Source organism: Mastigoproctus giganteus, chromosome 3 (genome assembly GCF_048544385.1).
Source record: "Mastigoproctus giganteus isolate SK-2022 chromosome 3, ASM4854438v1, whole genome shotgun sequence".
In the NCBI taxonomy this organism is placed as follows: Eukaryota; Metazoa; Arthropoda; class Arachnida; order Uropygi; family Thelyphonidae; genus Mastigoproctus; species Mastigoproctus giganteus.
The window spans coordinates 185,311,518-185,327,308 of NC_143577.1; the positions used below are offsets into that span (position 1 = coordinate 185,311,518).

Consider the following 15,791-nt stretch of genomic DNA (forward strand, 5'->3'; position numbering starts at 1 on the left):
ATGCGGTGGTCATTCCCTGGCCTTTCCGCATCCTCCGTATTTGGTGGTCATGGGCTCGAACCCCGGTCTAATCAAGAAGCATGTGCTACGGACTGCTGCTCCTGCCACCTGGCTACGGAGGTGCTTATAAAACCTTATAAAATCAATAACCATAAAATATAAAATTTTAAAAATTTTGACATGCATTTAGCCCTCCAGTTGACATCTCTAGCTGCTAAGAGGCTTGCCTTCCACCGCTAGCCTTTCACGAATTATATTTCTCCTACATTTAAAAACTGTATCTACATATTTATAGAATAAAATAAAATTTTCTCTTGAATGAAACAAGAAAGGCAAATTATCTTCATAAAGCAAAATCATCCCTCTCTCCAGCCCAGCTCTCAAAATCAACATATATATTTAATACAATTAAACATGACATGAGCACCTGTTTTCATTTCCCTGCAAGAGCAAAGACCAGATGGAACCAAACTGACTGAGCCTGGACATTAAGCCATGCCCAGTGAGCAAGAAACAGGCATTAAGAGTAAACTGCAGCCACGGCTTCGTGTTAAAGTCTGGGTAAAGACCAAAGATGTCTAATGCAAAAATATCTTTTACGAAAATCAGAACTGTTTTCAAATTGAATAGCTAGAACCGAAGTCATGAATGATGCTGATGCCCACTACCTACTCTACCGAATCAATGTTAGTGACATTAGAGTCACTAACATTGATTTGGTCTGAAATATTTAGTACTTCAGTCTGAAATAAATTTTTACTATGAACGATGTAATGTTTTATGCACATGCTGAATCAACATTTGAAAGAGGTTAGCAAAATCCAAGCCAATAGCCTAATTACCCATTTGATTGTAGCCATTTGTTGAATAGTATGATTGCAACAATACAAGTATTTGTATTGTTGCAATCCACATTTTCGTTACATTCCATTTACATCTATAGGTGCCCTATAAATGTTTTCACATCAATAATTTTCTGAGCAGTGAAAGGGACTGAATGCCACACTGCTATAGCTTATGTGTTCAACAATGCCGAAGTGAAATGCAGAGCATTGTCGAGAGTATCGAGCAAGCCAACCTAACAAAATTAAAGATGGAGGTAGCAATGAGTGTGCGAGAATGACAGACTATTGAGATTGTGTAAAAGACAAACAGAAAATCAAGCTTTGGATTTAGCAGTGCCTTCAACCAGCAGTGCCACTCCATCTAACAATGATGTACCCAAAGTGACAATTATGCACAGTGGAATATTTCTCCAATTATGGAGCAGATGAGTTTAAATGATCAAGCTCCTTTTCTTTATACTGACTACTATTTACATAAGAATGTGCATCGAGAGTTTGAAAGTATATTTATGAAAAATTATTTCTGTTCTGTACATTTGTGATCATCTATGGTTTAAAAAATAACACAAAGAAATCAGCTGCTAAAGATGCACCATTGTATGCACTGCATTTCCCAATGTTGACTTCAACGGGATCCTTGTGTGTAATAGCTGTAGAGGATCAGTTAAGAACAACACCATTCCAGCACTAAGTCAGCTTTGTTTACCCGGAAATTCTATCGGATTTACCAAAGTTGGATTTAGTGAAAAAGAGGCTTATTTTCCCTCGTTTACTGTTCATGCAAATAAGGTGCCTGAGATATGCATACAGACAATACGGCATTCTGGGCCAAGTGATCACTGTGCCTGTTTCAGTCAACATGATGGTCCATCGCTTCCCAAGGTAGATTAACTGAAACAGGCACATTGAAATGACAACAATGAAAACACCTCGGTAAAAAGAGCCAGAACTGAGGACACATCATCATCAGTGACACCGCTCTTCCTCATTCTTCATTTCACCAGAGAGCAGTCAATTGGGAAGACATCACCCTTCTTTATCCAGAAAGGATTAAAAGGGTTGGCAGAATCACCAAAATCCATAAAACGGCTGTGTTCTGGCAACCTTTTCGTCAAAGTTTCAAGTGGAAAAAATCCTAAACTCTACATTCATAGGGGGAATACCTATCACCGTATCCCCCCCACAAAACTCTAAATTCTTCACGAGGTGTCATATCAGAGTGAGACCTTCATGTATCAGAAGAAGAGATCTGCTCTGAATTAAAAGACGGAGTGTTAGATGTCAAGAGAATATTGATATGAAAGGATGGGAATCTCGTCCCTACCCGAGTTCTCATCCTAACATTCAACACCCCACAGCCTCCAAGCTCCATCAAGACAGGCTACTTAAACTCCCCAGTGAGAATTTACATTCCAAACCCAATGAGGTGTTTTAGATGCCAAAAATAAAATGGCCACTCACAAATAGCTTATCATGGTAACCCTGCCTGTTCTCAATGTGCTGCTAAAGACCACAAAAGCAAGGAATGTTCAGCTTCAGAAGCGATCTGTATTGGCACCTCTGTAGCCAGGTGGGCAGGAGCAGCAGTGCATACCACACGCTTCTTGATTAGACCGGGGTTGGAGCCTGTCACCACCAAATACGGAGGATGCGGAAAGGTCAGGGAATGACCACCGCATATTCCCGGAGCAATATTTTTTTTTTTTTTATTTATTATTATTATTTTTTTTCATGTGAACCCCAAACACGAGAGGTATTAGAACCTGTAGTACTTAGTACCGTGTTTGGGTTGGAGATTGAGAAGACAAAAGAAGATATTTGTTGACATTGGACTTGAACTTCTGTAGATTGTAATTTTCAGGAAATACGTATGAAGGAAGGTTGTTCCAGAAAATGGCAGTTGAATGAATAAATGAGGAAGATGAAAAGTTGGTTCTGTGGGTTTGAAGTTGGACAGTAAATGGATGTTGGCTGGTGGCAGTACGTGTTCGGACTATTTTGAAAGAGAGAGAGTGGGAATTATAGAAGCCAATTCAGAAGAACAGTGCCCATGGAAGTATCTGTAGAAGAGGTATGCAGCAGAAACAGTACGTCTATGAGAAAGCGAGTGGAGAGACTCTGTTAGAGATGAATCATTAATTAACCTAACTGCCCTCTTCTGAATGGAATCAAGAAGCCTGAGAGAAGTTTTGGGGGCACCACCCCAGATGTGGTAACAATATTCCATGGCAGGGCGGATTTGCAATTTATACAGAGTGAGCAGCTGTTTGGAAGAAAAGTAACGCCGAGAGCGAAAGAGAAAACCAAGTTTTTTAGATGCAGAGGAAGCAATATTTGTAATGTGCTTGGGCCAAGAGAGATTAGAAGTCAGGGTAATCCCCAAAACAGATATATCATTTTGCTTAGAAATCGGAGTGTTACTAAAGATAAGCATAGGAGCAGAAGAATCCTTTTTGCGAGATATAAGACAAGACTGAGTTTTAGAAGAGTTCAAATCAACTAAGTTGTCTTTTCCCCACTGGAGAATTACCTGAAGATCGGCATTTAAGGAATTGGTAGCAGATTTTCGAAAAGTTGAAGCTGATTGAGCAGGACAAGGTTTCTCAAAATGGAAAGTTGAATGCAATGTGCTATCATCGGCAAAACTATGGATAGGATTTCCAGTCAATGGAAGACGGTCATTAATATACAAGAGGAAAAGAGTGGGGGAAAGAACTGAACCTTGGAGGACACCGGCATTAGTGGAGAAGTTAGAAGACAGAGAGCCATCAACCATCACCCTCAGTGAGCGATCAGAGAGAAAACTGGATAACCAATTACTAAAAACAGTTGGCAAACCATAAGATGGAAGCTTGTTTAGAAGACCTTTATGCCAAACACGATCAAAAGCCTTTGAGAAGTCAAGAGCAACTACTTGTGTTTCACCGAACCTTTCCATTGAATTAGTCCATAAATGGGTAACATAAGCCAGAATATCACCAGTGGATCGACACTGACGAAATCCATACTGGCAATCATTGTTGTTGTTGTTGTTATTTGGTTTTTAGGAGCATTAGCAACTAAGGCCATATTGCTCCGGGATATGCGGTGGTCATTCCCTGACCTTTCCGCATCCTCCGTATTTGGTGGTGACGGGCTCGAACCCCGGTCTAATCAAGAAGCGTGTGCTACGCACTGCTGCTCCTTCCCACCTGGCTACAGAGGCGCCCTGGCAATCATTGATCAGACGGAAGGTTTCTAGGTAGTTTAAGAGTTGTCGGTTAATAGATTTCTCCATTACTTTAGAAAGAGTAGAAGTAATTGCAATGGGACAATAATTGGATTGGAGGGATTTGTCACCCTTTTTAGGGACTGGCTGGATATGAGCAAATTTCCAAGCAGAAGGAAAAACACCTTTGGAATAAGAAAGTGAAAAAAGGCGGCAAAGAATAGGAGTAAGTTCAGGAGCACAGGTTTTGAGAACAAGTGGAGAAATACCATCAGGACCCGGAGCTTTCTTAGCATCAAGATTCATCAAAACCCTTCTGATATCCTTTTGACAGAAGACCTCAGGAGGCATTGAATGGAGCATGTTCGGAATGGTGGGAGGTGTTTTACCAAGATCATTAATACATGAGCTGGAAGAAAAATGGGATGCTAGCAGGTCAGCTTTATAATTGGCTGAAGTGACAACAGAACCATCTGGTTTGGACAGAGGTGGGAGCAGAGATGGGCAAAAGTTGCGGCCAATAGCTTTGGCAAGAGACCAGAATGCTCGGCTACCATTAGGGCAAGAAGCAAGTTTTTTACTCTTAGCCTGTTCAAACTCTAGTTTGGACTGATTAATAACTGCTTTACAATTGTTGCGAGCTTTGGTGTAGGCAGAAAATGATACTGAAGAATTAAAAACAAGCCAATTACGATATGAAATATTCTTCTCTTGAACAGCCTTAGCACATTTATTGGAAAACCAAGGTTTAGATAAAGGACGAGATTTTAAAGTGGAGTGTGGGATAAAGGATTCCATTCCTGCAAGAATAATTTCACTGACACGATCTGAGCAAACGTTGACATCAGAAGTTTTGAAACAGTAATCTGACCAAGGAAAAGAAGAAAAGACGTCTCGCAGGTCATCCCATTTTGCGTTCTTGTAATGCCAAACAACACGAGGTTGGGAATAGCCATGAGATAAAGGTTCCATTGGAGAAGAGACAATCACCAAGTTGTGATCTGAAGTGCCTAAAGGACCTCTCGCTTCGACGATGTACTTAGAAGGGTTGTTTGTGAGAAAAAGATCAAGCGTATTGGCTGTATGATTAGGATTGTCCAGTATTCTTGTGGGTAAATGAACAGTCTGTGCTAGGTCATTAGTAATTGCAAAAGCCTCAGCATCTCGACCTGCTGGGTCGGTGTGACTAGAAAATGGAAGCCAGCTGGAGTTGTGAACATTAAAATCACCAAGGAAAATTACCTCACTGTTAGGAAATTTGGACTGTAGAAAGTCAAGTTTCAGGTAGAAGAAGTCAAAGAGTTCCAAGTGATTAGTGGAGTTGGGAGAACAGTAGAGACAACAGATGAATTTGACACAATGAGGTAGAGAGATTTTAAGCCAGAGAAGATCGAAAAGAGGAGATTCCAAATTACCAAGTCTCTGACAGGGAATATCAGAATGGACATATGCGCGAGTACCACCTTTGAAGCGAAAGGAATCATATAGCAAATAATTTGGGCATCTGAGATGAGTAGTAGTTGAATCAACCGATAACTGAGATTCTGTCAGAAAAAGTACATGGGGTTTGGTGGACTGCAAGTGGAAATGGACATCGTTGAGATTAGAATTGAGACCACATATATTTGTGAAATGAATTAGGAAGTGCTTCGGAGGGTTAGATCTTTTCGCAGATAAGTTTGCTCTATTAGTTTGACAATTCATGGTGTATTCAATAGTAAGAAAAAGTGGGTGGGACATGCTGTATGAAGTAATGAAATTTTTGGATATGGCGTACACGTGGTAAGAATATACCCAGATCCTTGACATAACGTGGCCTCGACAATGCTCCCCGCATACCTATTACTCGGACTCCCTCCAGTCACTATCTGACAGAGTAGAGGTAGCGAGATTATACACTAGCTGATCCAGAAGCATCCTAGAGAGTTACCAATAGGTTCGGTCCGGTATACTAACTAGTGGCCGGCCTGCGAACACTGTTTTAGAGCTGTACCCTCGAAATGTAAGGAATATTGGATCTCGCCATAACGTTCATCATAACCTCGAAAGTCATCAATCATACTGCATGATGGAAGAGATAGGGAAGGGTTGACCGGAACTTAGCTCTAGAGACTAAACATGGGTTCCACCACTTCAAGCCTGCAATAAGCAAAGTGGTGGTATTTCACTGGTTGATGAGTCATCTACCACCTAGTACTGCCTGATAACAGAGGGACAGCATTCCTCCATGTGGTGGAACATGGAGGAATGTTGGTTCACACCTGGGTGGTCACCCACCATGTACTTGTGCATGGAGGTTATACCCAGGATTACTAACTGTCCCACCATCATGAAGGTGCAAGCAGAGGATTTGGCTGTCACAGACCATCCGGACTTCGCCGAAATTGGGTCCACTTGACTTGAGTGTCACCCGAATATCAGTTCCATCAGCGTTTTAGACTCCCAGGTAGCAAGTACAGCTTGTCTGGCATATCTGAGAGAATGTCTGTGACAACCTCAAGTACCCGAGGCCGAATATGGCCTTAGTTGCTAATGCTCCTAAAAACCAAATAAAAAACAAACAAACAAAAAACAGCAAACTGTGTAAATTGGCAAGGAGAGCACCCTGCCTCCTCTAAAGAATGCCAGCGGTGGAAGGATGAAAAAGAAATCCAAAAATTATAAACAGAGCTGAATATCTCCTATCCAGAGGCCAGGAAACGTATCCAAACAATAAATAGCGGGAAACCTTCATACACCTACAAGGTTTCTGCTAAATGCACTATCAGTACACAAACTGAGATGACTATACCACCATGAGAGTCTTTCACTCCAGTTGATCGCTATTTACTGCATTCATAAAAACCCACCCAAAAAACACAGTCAGCTGCCACTCCGATATCTGTATCTCCTAGTGCTCTACCACTTCCAAAACCAAGTGGCAAAGTAAAACCAAAAAGATCAGAAGACCCACACGTAATACTAGAAACAATAAATGTAGAAGATAAGGAGATACCGGACTAATCAGTCTTGGAACTCTTTGCAGAGGAGGAGGAAATGGACACAGAACAGTGTCCATACTTCTCCAAAAAAGAAGAATCCATAGCTGACAAAAGTAAGCCCTCAGCACCTCTGAAGCTGCCCGATGGACCCACCAAGCTAAAATAATGGCTAAATTCCTATAATGGAATTGTCGTGGATTCCGGCAAAATACTGGTGTAATTAAGGCCCCTCCTGCAAAAGCACGAGCCAGTTACTTTTGCTTGCAGGAGACTTACCTAAAGGCAAATTATGATCCCTTCATACATAACATTACAATTTTTCGTAAGGATAGAATTGCAGATGATCCTACTCATGGAGGAGTGGCTATCCTTGTGGGCAACCAGACCCCAGTTCAGCGTATGCTACTTATAACCAGCATAGAGGCTGTTGCAATTTGCCTTACAGTGGGTTTTTTGTTAACCATCTGCCCTATATATTTGCCACCTGGGACTGACATCTCCCGGGAAGACCTTGATGATCTTGTAATGCAGTTGCCTCCCCCTTTCTGCTTCTCGGGAATTTTAATGGACATAACACCCTGTGGGGTAGTGCTACCAACAATGAAAGCGGGACAAGTCATAGAGCATATACTAAATGACAATGACATCTCCCTTTTAAATGTGGGAACAAACACCTTCTTTCACATGCTTACCCATACATTTTCTGACATTCATCTTTAAGGTCCCTTGCTATAACCTCAGGGACCTGCACAGTCCCAGAGGCTGCCCCCAGGGATCCATTCTAGGCCCTCTCTGCTGGAATGCGATCTCTTTGACAGGTGGCTGAAGGAGGAAGAGCAGGAAAATGTCATCAAAGTGGCTTACACGGACGATCTGGCTGTTCTGCTTCTTGGCAGCTCAAGGAGGGATTTGGAGGACCTTGCGAAAGATATCCTGGACCATTTTTCCAGCTGGCGCTCTGTTAACAAGCTTAACATCTCTATTCCCAAAACAAAGCAAGTGTTAGAGGAACCCTAAACAAACCACCAACAATCAAAGTCAATGATCAGGCCATCAAGATGGAGACTACATATAAATATCTTGGCATTTTGCTGGACAGCAAGTTGAGCTTCATACCACATGCCAAGTATATATTAAAAAATATTAAGCAGGTTACAGAAAAACTAATTAGGATAACTAGGGCAGTCTGGGGCATCAAGCCTGCAACCCTCAGACTGTATTATGAATGCATCTTCATCCCCATTGCTTGTTACGCTGCAGGTGTCTGGAGCTACAGACTCACCAACAGCCTTGTGAAGAAATACTTACTGCAGGCCCAAAGATTTTTCCTGATTGCAATCTCAAGATCCTGCAGAACAGTGTCCACAGTTTCACTCTGGGTTATATGTGGCAAGCTACCAATCCAACATGAAGCAGCCTTCCACCATCTTCAATACTGCAGAAGGAAGAGCCTCTCTGCAAGAAAAGGAGACTATGCAATAAACCTGAACATGTCAACTAAAGAAGACAAGAGAATAATAAAAATATGACGAATGAATGGAAAAGGGAGTGGACTGTCTCGGTGCTAGGAAGAACCATATATGAATTCCTACCAGAAGCTAAAATATTCAACAAACAATACACTATGTGGTTCAGACCTGGACTTCACCTATCTTTTTTGCTAACTGGACATGGCAGTAAGTATAAACTCCAAGTTGTACTCTCTCTTGGACTAACAGACTCACCTCTCTGACCCTACAGATCACCAGAGACAGTCAATCCTAATCTTCCAGTGCCACATTTATCAGGACCTAAGAGCTCAACTACAAATAATCACTGAAATATACGATCAAGAAAATGTCAAAAATCTCATCTCCACTCCTCAAAGGTTCACTTCGTTCACTGACTTTGCAGACAGCCTCTTCAAACGCGAGAGAAGAATCCTTACTACTCTAAACAGAACCCGAACGCAAATGGACACTGAATTGGACGCTCACTAACAATGACAAAGACCTGCACGACATCAGGCTGAAGAATCCTGATCGGAACCAAAGTGTTCCACACTCCTAACTCCACTTTTCTCAAGGGATGCCTCTCTCTTCCATCCCCTACTGCTTAAAACTTTACTCCTCCCCTCCCTGCAACCTAACTTCTCCCACTGATGACATACAATCTTCCTTTCACTTTTTTTTTTTTTTTTGGGACCCAGGGGGAGGCTCCTCTCTGGAGGAACCTCTTCCTTGGCATACTGTCGGTGTAATGTGAACCCCAGTGCACCTCCACGTAGCAAAGGATGGAAGGCAGGGGTCAGTGAATAAACTCATTCTATGCCCTACACCTGCAAAGATGCCAGAAGCCAGCAAACACTCAACAGAACAAACACACACACCCTACACATTCACACTTAGCACACTGCCGGCATTGCCACATCTTATACAGATGCTACAGCTGCTAACGGGGGGGGGGGGGGGACCCTGGAGACTGCCACGAAACATAAACAGATTTGGACATTTTGTTCCTTATGCTCCGAAGTGTCCTGGCTTGGACTTGGTGGAGAACATTTTTATATTGAGATTTATTAAATTACGAATGCACGTTCTTACGTTATTATACAATAAATGTTTATTGGAGGGTATTTTCCCAGTTGTTTGGAAGACAGCCTTGTTAAAATTGATTCGTAAACCTAACAAATCATTAACAGAACCTAGATCGTACCGTCCGATCGGCTTATTGGCAAATCTCGGAAAAATATTGGAAAGATTAATGGCTCTTCGACTTTTAGAACTATTACGGTCTCAGAATCTAATAGCTTCTAACCAATTTGGATTTCGTGTTGGCAAGTCGTGTGAGGACACTTCAGTGGAACTAGTTTCTCATTAAAAATTCATCGTTTAAGTATACATTGGCAATTGTTGACTTCGAGGGTGCTTTCAACTCCTTATGGTGGGAAAGTGCCCTGTTCCAGGGCACTTTCCTACCATAGGGAGTTGAAACCTCAGGCAGCTCACTTCCCACAGCATACTACCTTTTTATGGGAGCTCTGATAGATCTATTGCTGTCAAAACTAGGCATATGCAGGTTTCTCAGGAGATATTGAGAGGTTGTTCTCAAGGATCAATATTAGGCCCATTTATATGGAATATGGTTCTGCAGGTTGGATTTCGAGAGATTTTGAGTTCACTAAAATAATTGCATACGCAGATGATGTTACCATACTGATTAATGGAAGCTCTTGTCTGGCTTTGGAAAATAGAGCAAATTATGTTCTTGCTGATTTTTAGCATGGTCTATCGATAATAAATTAGTTATTAGTCCTAATAAAATGAAAATGATGGTCTTTGATTCTAAACTCAGCATTAATCGTCCACCTCAAATAAAATTAGTAACAAACAACTTCCAATGGTTGAAGAATTAAAATGTTTAGGGATTACCGTGGATAATAAGCTAAATTTTCATTCTCATTTATTTAATATTGACATGAAAATTAAAGGATTCACTAGTGCATTGATTAGAATATCACATACTGATGGGATTGTCTCGTAAAACTGTGTCAATATATTATAAGGCGGTATGGTTCCATAGGGTTGGCACTGTCTGGTTTAGTTAAAAATTGATTTCCATTCAGCAAACTATGCTTCTGGTCATGCTGAGAGTATGCAGCACTGTTTCTACACCAGCTTTACAGGTTCTTGCTGGAACATTGCCTTTGGACTTGATGGTGATTTTTCAGGTTTATGTTGCATTCATAAACAGTGATCGGCTGAAATTTTTGAGATAAATATCAACACCGACACTGATATTAATAAGGAAAAAACTAGATGTTTTAATGAATTGATTAATATTTGGCAAACTAGATGGGATGCTACTGCCAAAGGTCTGCTTACCAGAGCATTTTTTCCTGTCGTTACTTTCTTCTTGAATAAGAAGAACCAGAGATGGTTCTCTATGGGAATTTATTTGTCATATTTTCTTACTGGACATGGTTCTTTAAACGCAGAACTTTTCGGTTGTCTGACACGGATCTCTGTCAGTCTGGCTGTTTAGAAGATTGGAAACATATTCTTTACGATTGTACATTATATAGTGATTTTTAGAGAAAGATTAATTGTCGATGTTGAGAGTATGACTTTAGGGCAGGAATGGATGTTTGTTTGAGATGAACAAACTTTGAATGGATTACAAGTTTTTGCAAGTGCTGTTTTTATGCGAAGGGCTTCAAATAGGCAATTCACCATTTCTAGTAGTTAATGGTAACAGATGGTCTCTGGCTAACTCGAATATGTTGGTGGGTTTACTATTTAGTTTTAATGATAGCTATGTTTCGGGTCTTTCGTATTGTTTTACTCATTAAATTAATATGATGTTTTTATTTATTTAAAAGTGAAATTTTTGTAGCTGATTGGAAGTTTAATATAATATTATATGTTTTGTATAATGTTTAATTTATGACTTTGATGTTATAAATTTTTATTATTACTTTTACGCTGTGTGAGTTTTTCACCTTATACTGGCTTTTATTTTATTTATCTATTGCATGGATGCATGACTTTATGTATCGAGATTGTTTTCATTTGTTGCACATAATATAATTTATCTATTTTATTAATGTTAGTATTTTGTTGTTCTGCAGGTTTCTGTTAGTATTTTATTTTTAATTTATTGCATGATGTGTTCTGTTTACAATGTTATTTTTTTTATTTGTTTATTTTTTTAAGTAAACCCCAAACACGAGAGGTATTAGAACCTATAGTACTTAGTACTGTGCTTGGATTGGAGGAAGGCGCCTCGTAGCCAGGTGGGAAGGAGCAGCAGTGCGTAGCACACGCTTCTTGATTAGACCGGGGTTCGAGCCCATCACCACCAAATATGGAGGATGCAGAAAGGTCAGGGAATGACCACCGCATATCCCGGAGCAATATGGCCTTAGTTGCTAATGCTCCTAAAAACCAAATAACAAACAACAAACATTTTTGGGTTGGAGGTTGAGAAGACAAAAGAAGATATTTGTTGACATTGGACTTGAACGTCTATAGACTGTAATTTTCATATGAAGGAAGGTTGTTCCAGAAAACGGCAGTTGAATGAATAAACAAGAAAGGTGAAAAGTTGGTTCTGTGAGTTTGAAGTTGGACAGTAAATGGATGTTGGCTGGTGGCGGCACGTGTTCGGACTGTTTTGAAAGAGAGAGCGAGAATTATAGAAGCCAATTCAGAAGAACAGTGCCCATGGAAATATCTGTAGAAAAGGCATGCAGCAGAAACAGTACATCTATGAGACAGCGAGTGGAGAGACTCTGTTAGAGATGAATCATTAATTAATCTAACTGCCCTCTTCTGAATGGAATCAAGAAGCCTGAGAGAGGTTTTGGGGGCACTACCCCAGATGTGGTAACAATATTCCATGGTAGGACGGATTTGAGATTTGTACTGAGTGAACACCTGTTTGGAAGAAAAGTAATGCCAAGAGCGAAAGAGAAAACCAAGCTTTTTAGATGCAGAGGAAGCAATATTTGTAATGTGCTTGTGCCAAGAGAGAGATTAGAAGTCAGGGTAATCCCCAAAAGAGAAATATCATTTTGCCTAGAAATTGGAGTGTCACCAAAGATAAGCATAGGAGCAGAAGAATCCTTTTTTCGAGATATAAGACAAGACTGAGATTTAGAAGGATTGAAATCAACTAAGTTGTCTTTGCCCCACTGGAGAATTACCTGGAGATTGACATTTAAGGAATTGGTAGCAGATTTTTGAGAAGTTGAAGCTGATTGAGCAGGGCAAGGTTTCTCAAAATGGAAAGTGGAATGCAATGTGCAAAACTATGGATAATGCAATGTGCAAAACATCGGCAAAACTATGGATAAGATTTCCAGTCAATGGAAGAAGGTCATTAATATACAAGAGGAAAAGAGTGGGGACAAGAACTGAGCCTTGGGGGACACTGGCATTAGTGGGGAAGTTAGAAGACAGAGAACCATCTACCATCACTCTCAGTGAGCGATTGGAGAGAAAAATAGATAACAAATTACAAAAAAACAGTTGGCAAACCATAAGATGGAAGCTTGTTTAGAAGACCTTTATGCCAAACACGATTGGGCATCATACATCCAAGTTCTAATAACCATACTTCCATGAGGTTACCTTCCTTGTACATAATTTTATTACAATTGATTGTGACCTTGTAAGGCGTTTATAGAATGATGTCTAATCTTAGATATTTATCATATGTTGTTGTTGTTATTTGGTTTTTAGGAGCATTAGCAACTAAGGCCATATTGCTCCGAGGATATGCGGTGGTCATTCCCTGACCTTTCCGCATCCTCCATATTTGGTGGTCAAGAAGTGTGTGCTACGCACTGCCACTCCTGCCCACCTGGCTACGGAGGCACCTTTTATTTATCATATGAAGCCGTTTCTTGAACAATATGACGATCATCTTCGTCAATTACAAAAGTGATGTTTACAGAATGAAATCCTTACGTGGCAGAAGATTTAGTTCTAACAGTCAACAGCATACTTACTATCTGGTTTCTGCGGCAAACCCCTCGACGTGGGCACCTGTACGTGGTGAGGGGACCTCCCAGTGACGCTGCTGGACTTCCAGACTAGCATCACTGGGATCCAACGCCGTAAGCCCAGGTTCCAGGCTTACATCAATGGAATCCGGCGTGTTTGCCGTGCGCTGCGACCCGTGGAAATTCGGAAAGGGGGATCCTGGTGGTTGAGGGGCCCAGCTTCAATACACCACTTTGGCCCCTGCTTCGACAAGACGGGTGGTCCTGGAAGGCCCGGCTAGGATCAATCGGCTAGTAGGCTCGCCTGCGAGGGTCAACCGTGTCAATGCCACGCCCCTACCCTCATGGTCCGAGGGACAGGATTCAGGCTGGCGGCGGTGCGGGTATAGTGTCTGGGTAGCCCTGGCGTCCCACTCCCGAGCGCATTTATTGCATGCCGGGTAGTGGGGCGTCCCTTTGGGCTCCGTGGTGGGTGGGGAGCCCGGGCACTGAACAATATAAAAACCTCAATGAATCCTGATAAACTTATTTCTTCAGGGGCCCCAACCCGGTCCCTATCTGAAAACATAGACGGAGAGGCAGATAATATTATTGCGACAAAGAGGCAGCGAACTGAAACATCATCATCAGGGCCTGTCCCAAGATTTCTTATTATGCATTCCACCACTGAAAAACCGATTGGCAAAATGTTGCCTTTTTTTATTCAGAAAGGGTTAGACAGGTTAGCAGGTTCTCCCAAATCAGTTAAGAGGCTCTGTTCTGGAGACCTCTTGATTGAAACAAAAAATGACAGGCAGTCTGAACATCTACTCCGAGTAACATCAATCGGAGGAATACCCATAAGAGTGACACCACACAGAACCCTAAATTCATCGAGAGGTGTCATTTCGGAGTGGGACCTTCTCGACGTCACCGAGGAGGAAATCTGCTCCGAACTAAAACCACAGGGAGTTACTGCCGTCAAGAGAATCACTGCGCGAAGGGATGGAAAAATTGTTAAAACCAGGAGTGTTATCCTGACTTTTAACTCTCCCAAACCTCCTGATGAGATTAAAGCTGGATTCATCAACTGTCCAGTACGTCCATACATTCCGAACCCTTTACGGTGTTTTAAATGTCAGAAGTATGGACATTCTCAAATGGCCTGCCGTGGAGTCCTTGCATGCGCCCGGTGCGGTGCAGAGGACCACGAAACAACAGCATGTTCAGCCACTAAACCCACCTGCATTAACTGTGAGGGAGAACATTCGGCCTATTCAAGGGCATGCCAGAGGTGGAAAGAAGAAAAATAAATTCAACGGCTGAAGGCAGAGCTAAACATATCGTACCAGGAGGCAAGAAAAGCAGTGAAACCTCTTAACATCAAAAAACCTACCTACGCCCAGAAGGTAGCAGGGAGGTGTTCAATTGGGACTCAGATGGACATGTCCGTCCCCCCAAAAGAATCATTTACTCCCATTGCACGTTATCTTTTAAGCTCCCAAAAACCTGCACAGAAGGACCAATCACCTGCCACTCCTATATCGGTACCTCCTAATACTCCACAAGTAACAAAAGCAAAAGAAAAGAATAAGAAAGGGGAAGTAACACCTAGTACCCAGGAAAACATGGATGTCGAGCAGAAGGAGGTACATGATGAGTCAGTTTTGGAACTCTTCGCTGAGGAAGAAATGGACACAGGGCAGCGTCCATACTTCCCCAGGAAAGATAAATCCAAGACTGACAAAATTAAGCCCTCAGCACCTCGGAAGCCGCCTGATGGACCCACCAAGTCCAAATAATGGCTAAATTCCTACAGTGGAATTGTCGTGGATTCCGGCAAAATACTGACGACATCAAGGAACTCCTGCAAAAGCACAAACCAGTTTGCTTTTGCATACAGGAGACTTATTTAAAGGCAAATGATGACCCCACCATGCATAACATTACCATCATTCGTAAGGATAGAATTGTGGATGGTCCTGCCCACGGAGGAGTCGCAATCCTCGTCGGCAACCAGATCCCATTTCAGCCTTTGCAGCTTACAACTAGCATTGAAGCTGTAGCAATTCGCCTTACAGTGGGGTTCTTATTAACTGTCTGCTCTGTTTATTTGCCACCTGGGATTGACATCCCCCAGAAAGACCTTGATGATCTTATCATGCAATTGCCTTCCCCTTGTTTAATTCTTGGGGATTTCAGTGGACATAACACTCTGTGGGGTAGTGCTGACATCAATGGAAGGGGACGAGTCATAGAGCATATGCTCACTGACAATGACCTCTCCCTCT

At 41.7% G+C, this 15,791-nt stretch overlaps 1 protein-coding gene across 1 annotated transcript in view; it reads left to right on the forward strand.

Moving 5' to 3' along the window:
* LOC150088463 (serine/threonine-protein kinase Genghis Khan-like) overlaps positions 1 to 15,791 on the forward strand; it is a 905,682-nt gene that overhangs the window by 856,995 nt on the left and 32,896 nt on the right. The gene's annotated exons all lie outside the window — the stretch shown is intronic.